This window comes from Mytilus galloprovincialis, chromosome 13 (assembly GCF_965363235.1).
Source record: "Mytilus galloprovincialis chromosome 13, xbMytGall1.hap1.1, whole genome shotgun sequence".
Taxonomy (NCBI): domain Eukaryota; kingdom Metazoa; phylum Mollusca; class Bivalvia; order Mytilida; family Mytilidae; genus Mytilus; species Mytilus galloprovincialis.
Genome location: NC_134850.1, coordinates 2150554 through 2159021, shown reverse-complemented (window position 1 = coordinate 2159021; position 8468 = coordinate 2150554). Strand labels below are relative to the sequence as shown.

The window sequence follows — 8468 nt, the reverse complement described above, 5'->3', positions numbered from 1 at the left end:
ACATATTGTTCCATCCTAAAAAAAATTGTTAGAAACTTTTACCGTACCTATTTCGAGAAATTTTGATTAAGAATGTCAAGGTCACAGTTCGTAAATGGAGACTTGGTATCCCTGTTCTACTGTTTTTTGGTATAATTTATGTAAATATTTAGCAAAACTAACCATACTTCATATAATCTTATAATAAGAATAAACTATGATATTTATGACATGTAAAGTTTAAAAGGTCAAAGGTCAAGGTCATTTTGGAGCTAAAATCAACAAAAATCTCCTTTTTTGCTAAATTTTCAAAACTGTATCTACCTATTGGTCCCATAATCTTCACAACCTTTGTAAATAAAGACCATTTGATAATATTCAAAAGATCATGGTTTGGTTTCAACCTTTAGGGGTCAACAGGTCAAAAGGTCAAGTAATTTTAGGAGCTAAAATTAGACAATGACCTCCTTTTTTGCTCAATTTTCTATAGTAAACTTACCTGTATGTACTATAATCTTTCATTACATTTGTAAATTATGATAACTTTATGATATGCATTAGATGAAGGATTAGCTTCAACCTTGAGGTCAAAAGGTCAAAGGTCAAGGTAATTCTAGGACCTGAAATATGAAAATTCTCTCCTTTTTGCTCATATTTCAAAAGTATATGATAAAAAGAAGATGTGGTATGATTGCTAATGAGACAACTCTCTACAAGAGACCAAAATGACACAGAAATTAACAGTTATAGGTAACTGTACGGCCTTCAACAATGAGCAAAGCCTATACCGCATAGTCAGCTATAAAAGGACCAAAATGACAATGTAAAACAATTCAAACGAGAAAACTCACGGCCCTATGTAGAAAAAAAAATGATAAAAAAACAAATATTTTACACACACACCACAACCACTGAATAACAGGCTCCTGACTTGGGACAGACACATACATACATAATGTGGCGGGGTTAAACATGTTGGACAATATTTATGGTTTGCTACATTTTTTCGATTTTGTCCAATGTGCAACACCAGACATCACATGACAGCATTAGGGCTTAGACTGAGGATGCATTTTCTTATATTTCACATCAGCATTAACTAGAGCTCATTAAAAAATACCCCATCATTCCTGTTCAACATTGAACTCAGTTAGGTTAATTATCTCCCATGAAATATTTCAGAAAGTGTTTATCCTACTTCATGCACATAATAAATAATAGAAATAATCTTCTTCAATGATATTAATAAACTCTATCACATTTCAATATTAATTTGTACATTATCATGAAAGTATAACATAGTCATGATGGTTCAAAGGATACAAATAAATATTATCATATTTATATACAAAATGTACAATCAATTTTAAATCTTTTGAATATTAACATTGATCAATAAACCATGACAATGAGATCAGGATCAATCATACAGTATACCAAATTAAGCAGACCTATTGCTTTTTGAATCTGATACATGGACTTGACCATGGGTACATAACTTTTTTCACCGATCCATGAAATGGGGTCAGTGTCAAGGGAAAACAGTTTTACAGGCATGAGGAACTTTCAATTCATGCTCATAGCAAGTATAGATATCATATTATTCATAAGAGAGAGAATTAACATTAAAAACATTAATACAAATTGCTGAGTTCAAAATATCTGTAATGCAGCAACAACTTTTCTCTTTAGTCTAAGGTTGGTCAAATCCTACACAAATCCTGTTATGTCTTCAGCCCCTGATGGTATTTGAGCTTTTAGTACCACATTATATCAATACTGGCTGCCAGTTTCTTATTCTATCTCTTTGATATGAGAGATAACATCTTGGCTTACTGGAAGTAAAAAAGAAAATTCATCACAAATTATTTCAAACTTTCAAATTTACCATTCTGAAGAAGAAAAATATCACTTTAGTATATGGTTGAAAGCAATCTGACTACCAAATGTGTTTATGTGTTGCGACACTGATGGATGTTCCAGAAATAAATGTAGGGGGAGAGGGGGTCAGAAGACACTTTTTATTTCACCCCCACCATGCATAATCTTTCATTTGTCATTTCAGTGCCTTTTATATCTGAATATGCGGTATAGGCTTTGCTCATTGTTGAAGGCCTTACAATGACCTGTAGCTGTTAATTTCTGTGTCACTTGGTTTCTTGTGGAGAGTTGTATCTTTGGCAATCATATGACATCTTCTTTTGTATATAAATAGGGGTATTAAAAAAAAGATGGTAAAGTTCTAGATTTCTTTTTTCTTTTTTTTAATAGAAGTCATTGACTTTCAAATATACACTACAGCTCAGGTGGATTTTGCTTTGTCCACCCGTCCACAGTGGGAGAGGGCAAACTTTCTAGCTTGTCAACTCTCCCCACCCATAGGAGTGGGCATGCCATTTCTTTTGTTGAATCAAAAGACTTGCAATTACAAAAAAATGTACAATCAATTGAAAAAAAGCAGTTAGCATTAGATATCAATTTTTAACAAAAAAGAGATTATAGCTGGAGTGGCCTGGTGGAAAAAGCAAAATCCACCCAGGCTGTTGTGTAGCACTGTTCAAACATAATTGATTAAATGTAAGCTAACATACTCAATCAGTTGTTTCAAAGTCCATTACAATGAAGGATGTAGATGTATTCATAGGTCCCTCAACATTTGAAAATGTCTGCTTTGGTGTGGCATTTGGTATCTGGTGGATATACCTGCATCTTGATCTCACAGGCTAATTTCTACAAGAAGCAAATTATAGTTTAACAAATATGTAAACAGCAGAGTAATCTGAGTTCACTTAGTAATAGGCATTTTTAGTTTGATAATGGGTAATTTTTTTAATAAAGTTCAATCTAGTTTATCCCTGCCACATTCTGTATGTGCCTGTCCCAAGTCAGGAACCAGTAATTCAGTAGTTGTATTTTAATGCTGTATATGTATAACCAATAATTCAGTAGTTGTATTTAGTCTTCTCCTTTGAATTGTTTAAATTTATAGCTGATTATGTAGTATGGGTTTGTCTTATTGTGTAAGGTTGTATGGTGACTTAAAGTGGTTCCTTTATATGTCATGTGAAGTACATGTATTGGGGAGAGTTTTCATATTGGCAATCATACCACATCTTCTTATTTTCAAAATGGCTTTGTACCAATGCAAGCATTATGAATATTTTATCCAACTTTATAGATTTAATTTTCAAACTCTATCCATAATAAGATAAATCATGAACAAATAGAGAAACAAATAGACTAAAATTCTGATAGTACTAAGTAGTTATCAGCTTTTAAACAGGTTAGATAGCTCTCTAATACATGTAAACATGGAACATGTACATATGTGTTCATGTTTCATATCTATCTTTTTTAAAGACAAGGCATAATATACATGATACATGTATAACAATTAACATGAACATGTATCTTAGAAAGCTGCTCTATTTATTACCTATGCCCGGCATTTGTGTTTGTCTGTGTATTAGGTAAATGTAGCATAAGTTCTCCACAGTCATTAACAAGGTTAATTAGCATCTCTGAAATTTAAAAAGTTCCTTGACATCATTGATACATTGATCATGTACATATAGATATATCTACAAATGTAAATAAAAACTGGTTATACAATGTTAATTGTATCTATATATAAGTTAGGTTCAGACATGTTTCAAATAATTTTAGGTACAACCATTTATTTCATTCATTTATCAATGACACTACAACAATTGACAACAAAATTGCTTGTTTTCAAAATTTCAATAGGGAACATACTTTAAATTGTATAAATAAACCAATTTTTCAAGACATTTGGCCATTGGCCTTCTTCAGTTCTTTAGTTTTTCTCTCAACTACATGGCTGAAAAACAAAATTGCTATCAATCTGAACACAAAAAAAACAACATGTGTATTAGTTAATGAAAATACACATGATTAGTCTTTATACATGTATCATGTTTTGATTATTTACTGACCCCTAATGTACATTTAAATTAACAGTGACAGATGGCAGAAATACATATACAACTGTACAAATTACAAGGTACATGTATCTTCATGATCATATAAATGAAAGAAGAGTAATACATGTATGCTACATTTCTTGGGATGGTAATCTAAAATATCTCAGATAATCTGCAACTTACCTATAAATCAATTGTGTTTTGTAGGTTTGGAGGGATTAATGTCACATCTTTAACAAGAATGGTTTCTCTAAAAAATGAAATATAAATTTCTGTTACAAAAATGTTCTTCAATTAGATAGCACATAGATAGGGAATGTATATATGTAGCAGTACAATGTGCATGTACATCATTTGTACAGCATGTACATGTATGTATGTACAAATGATGTTTGTTAGTTTGTAATACAAATTTTCTTACCAAATATAATAAAGTGAAAACTGGACATATATTAAAAAACACATACATTAAAATTATAATAAAATAATTTTTGTTGTAAACATGCTATATGCCAATGTACATGTACATGATGTAATAAAAAGAATAAATAATCAAAGAATTCAAATATTGAAAAGCTTTACAACTTGTGACCTTACAACGCTGAAAATTTACTCAGGGACAATGCACCTTGGTGAACTTGTGTCTTATTCGCTCAGTCGTGCAATATTTGTCTGTATTTAATTTTTTCGACTAGTTATTGTATAAAAATAATTAAGTATAGTATGGATCTCAGATTAAACTGGGAAGTACATGTACATTGTTTTGTACATGTAAAGTATCAACCTCTTCCTACATTCATAGAAATTAAACAGAAAAAATTCCCAGATATATACATGTATGAACGGTCAATTGTTTGTTTGCTCTTCATTTATGTTTCTTTGTTTCCTACATCATGTACATGAGCATTTGACTTTTAATCAAATACTGATTAAATTATTAGATGATTTTTAGATGGATATTATCAAATATATTAATATAGTCATGCTACTAAGTATATACATGTATCAATTAATTAGTGTTGTGGGAGTGTCTGTGTCAATATGACAGCCATTGATGGTTCATGCTACATGATGATCATACATGTACATTGTATGTGTACCATGGCACATAAAAAAGAAGATGTGTATGATTGCCAATGAGACAACTTTCCACAAAAGACCAAAATGACACAGACATTAACGACTATACGTCACCATACGGCCTTCAACAATGAGCAAAGCCCATACCGCAGAGTCAGCTATAAAAGGCCCCGATACAGAATATATAAACAATTTATAACACAGACGAAGAATTCTTATCAAAACTATATTGAACAGCCAATTCAACTTTTGATCATGTTGAAGGGTAGCCTTGGCTTGAATCCCTCAATTATCTGATAGCATGCATGTTTTCCTATTTAATTCTACTAAACTTTTGTTTAATGCTTTCTTGCAATTGTTATCAATATGTTTGTATCTGTTTTTTGCCTTGACTTGGGTGTTTGTTCCTAAATTATTACAAACATATAAACTGACCGACCTGGATTATTTTTTAAATAATCATTTTGTTCATACATGTATCTAGTTTAGATTACCGTGACATATAACGGCTGTTTTGCCAGACAAGCTGGTGTCGTGGGGCATAATTAACATGACAATGTTGTCCAACTCAAGTTTTAAAATGTTTGGATTTGTAAATGCAAATTACCTGGCACCTGCTCAAAGTTTTACACTGAAGCTTGGCATCAGCTTGGCCTTTGGTTACTAGGTTCTCGATGTTAGGAACCATAAGAAAGTCGGTTCAATTCCATCCAGATATACACTTAACATATGAATACAGAACTTTAAAACATAAAAATGAACGATCCATCCAAATCGTCTCTCAGAGCAGATCGCCAGATGAAAAGGACAAGTGCGTGATGTGTTCACATTCCTTCTATCAAGGTGTTGAAAAAATTTACACCTCGGTAAACTCCGAAAAATTTTCCGTAAATCTTGATTATGGGTCGGATACCTTAAACATAAGCAATACATGTGTTAGTAAAAGTAAAGTTACAAAAATACTGAACTCTGAGGAAAATTCAAAACGAAAAATCCCTAATCAAATGGCAAAAACAAATGATAAAAACATCAAACGAATGGACAACCACTGTCATATTCCAGACTTGGTACAGGTATTTTCAAATGTATAAAATGGTGGATTCATTGAGTTCTGTGAGATCTTCATTAAAAAAAGAAAGACATAAGATAAAAGCAATGATTTTTTCTTTGCATTAATAGTCAGTTTATTCAAAGATTTCAACATTATAACTTTTTTTTTATTTTTAATGAATAGGTTAAAATAATCTCGATGCATTTGTACGAAAGTCACGTGTGATGTCACGCTATAAAATTCACGTATATTTACCAAAAGATGTCATTTCATAGTTTAAAAAAAAAAAACTTCACAAATAATCAATTGCGAAGTACTTTCAAACAGTCTGAGGACAAAACTACACTCAAGTATTTCACCAAATTTTACCATACATACAATACTGACATGATTTAACAAACCTTTCTAAAATTATCCGTTTTTAAGTTTGGAAATTATTAAGAAACTAAGGTTTCAACTCCCTCAGTCAAAGTTGACTTAAAATGAATTTGGCTATTTATTCTAGGTATTCTTGACAAATAGCTCTTCAACGGTTTTGGTACTTATACATCCTCGGATTTCAAATGTTTTGCTTTGAGTGTTCCTGATGTATGTTAATCCAGAAAAGCGCTTTGGACGCATGAAATTATTAAACGTCTTGTTTTTCAATTTTTCACATCACTGGGTCGATACCTGTGCTGATGGACTATCATTCCCCGAGGGTAGCATCAGCTCAGTAGTCAGTACTTCGGTACTGACATGATTTAGCAAACCTTTCTAAAATTGTCCGTTATTAACTTTGAAATTATTAAGAAACTAAGGTTTCAACTCCCTTTGGCAAAGTTGACTTTAGATGAATTTGGCTATTTATGTTAGGTATTTTTGACATATAGGTCTTCAACAGTTTCGGTACTTATTCATTCTCGGATTTGAAATGTTTAGCTTTGAGCGTTCTTGATGAATGTAAATCCAGAAAAGCGCTTCGGATGCATGAAATTATTAAACACGATGTTTTCAATTAATTTTTTTTTATAATGCGTGTACATTTAGGTCAATATTCGTAATTGTTTCTAAGGGTAACGTTTTCCTATGTAGCTCAGTCCATATCGTAAACTTGGATATGTATGATGACTCTTTCGAAGCTGTGAAATTCCCACATATGTGTTTACATTTTCGGGGTACGAAGTGGATGACTTTTGTCGTAAATTAGCATACCCCGAAATCCTCTTGTGATGCAGCTCCTCGTTGAAAAACTTCCTTTCATCACGCAATAAGTTCTTTAAAATTTAATGCTTTAGATACTTTTAATATCTCCATAGTTTTTACACATTTATTATGCGGTCATCTTCTTTCCAAATTAACACAAGTGGTTAAGTTCAGGCACTTGTTAAGAATTAAAACATGTCCAATCCCACAGAGATTTTTTGTTTACGCACAATTTTGAGTTCCTCAACTAAAGGCGCATTTCTAATTTTTGCTTGCTGTTTATTCATATTTAAGGCAATATACTTGATAGTTTGAAATTGTTTAACATTTGATCATGTCTGCAATATCGGACTCTTTTCTAAATAAGTACTCCATGTATCTGTAATATCGGACTCTAGCGAGCTACTCCATGTATGATCTTTTTCACTAGTCGTCCCATGTTAATTTATATGATCTTTGTCCTTCTGTTAGCTATTGATGAATCGAGCTTAGACTTCTTATAAACTTCTGTTTACCATATCTGTTTTGACTTATTGCTAGAGCATATTTTAGGCAATAGACATGATAGAGTTAAGGATGTATTCTTCTGACGTTTCAGTCTCATTCAGTCTCATTGAAATCTCGTTCTGAAATTATTTCCAAAACATGGGTCAAAAGTGGAAAATAGCAATGGATTTGATAAATATCCTAATCAAACTTAACTCTGTGAAAAAATTTGGTATTTCCAATAAGTAGATTTTGAGAAATAAAATTTTCAAATTTTATCCCTAATCTAGTCAGTCTTAAAAATCACAAATTTACAAAATTGGCAACATGGTTAATTTGACACGAAAAGGCATCAAAATATGATAACACTTTTTTACATTAACACCTACCTATATTTTGTTTTATATATATATATATATATATATATATATAGTTGAATTTATTCAGATTGGTCCACTTCATCTTTGTTGAGAGTATGAAAAAAAGTTTAATTGTGGAACTGTGATTTTTTTCACAATTATAGCCCAAAAATGGGTAAAATTGATGAAAATGGGAAAATCATCAAAATTGTATACTTTCAAAGGGTCGCAGCAGAAAAAAAAGTACATGATGTTTTCTCCACCAATTATTTTGTACAGTCCCATAAACCCAAAAATCAGGTTAAGAAAAAAAGTTTAATTTTAGAAATGTTTGGCTCCTATGAAATGGTTCCACTGTTTATGTGAGTCTGGGCAAAAACAACA

The 8468-nt window shown here is 31.6% G+C and overlaps 1 long non-coding RNA gene across 1 annotated transcript; it reads right to left on the bottom strand.

Annotated features, from left to right (window-relative positions):
• Positions 1-1357: 1357 nt before the first annotated feature.
• LOC143056557 (uncharacterized) lies at positions 1358-5830 on the bottom strand. Its single transcript, XR_012972400.1, has 5 exons — positions 5611-5830; positions 4107-4173; positions 3416-3500; positions 2571-2709; positions 1358-1814 (listed from the first exon to the last, which is right to left on the bottom strand). It is a non-coding gene; the product is annotated as an uncharacterized LOC143056557 (long non-coding RNA).
• Positions 5831-8468: the final 2638 nt, after the last annotated feature.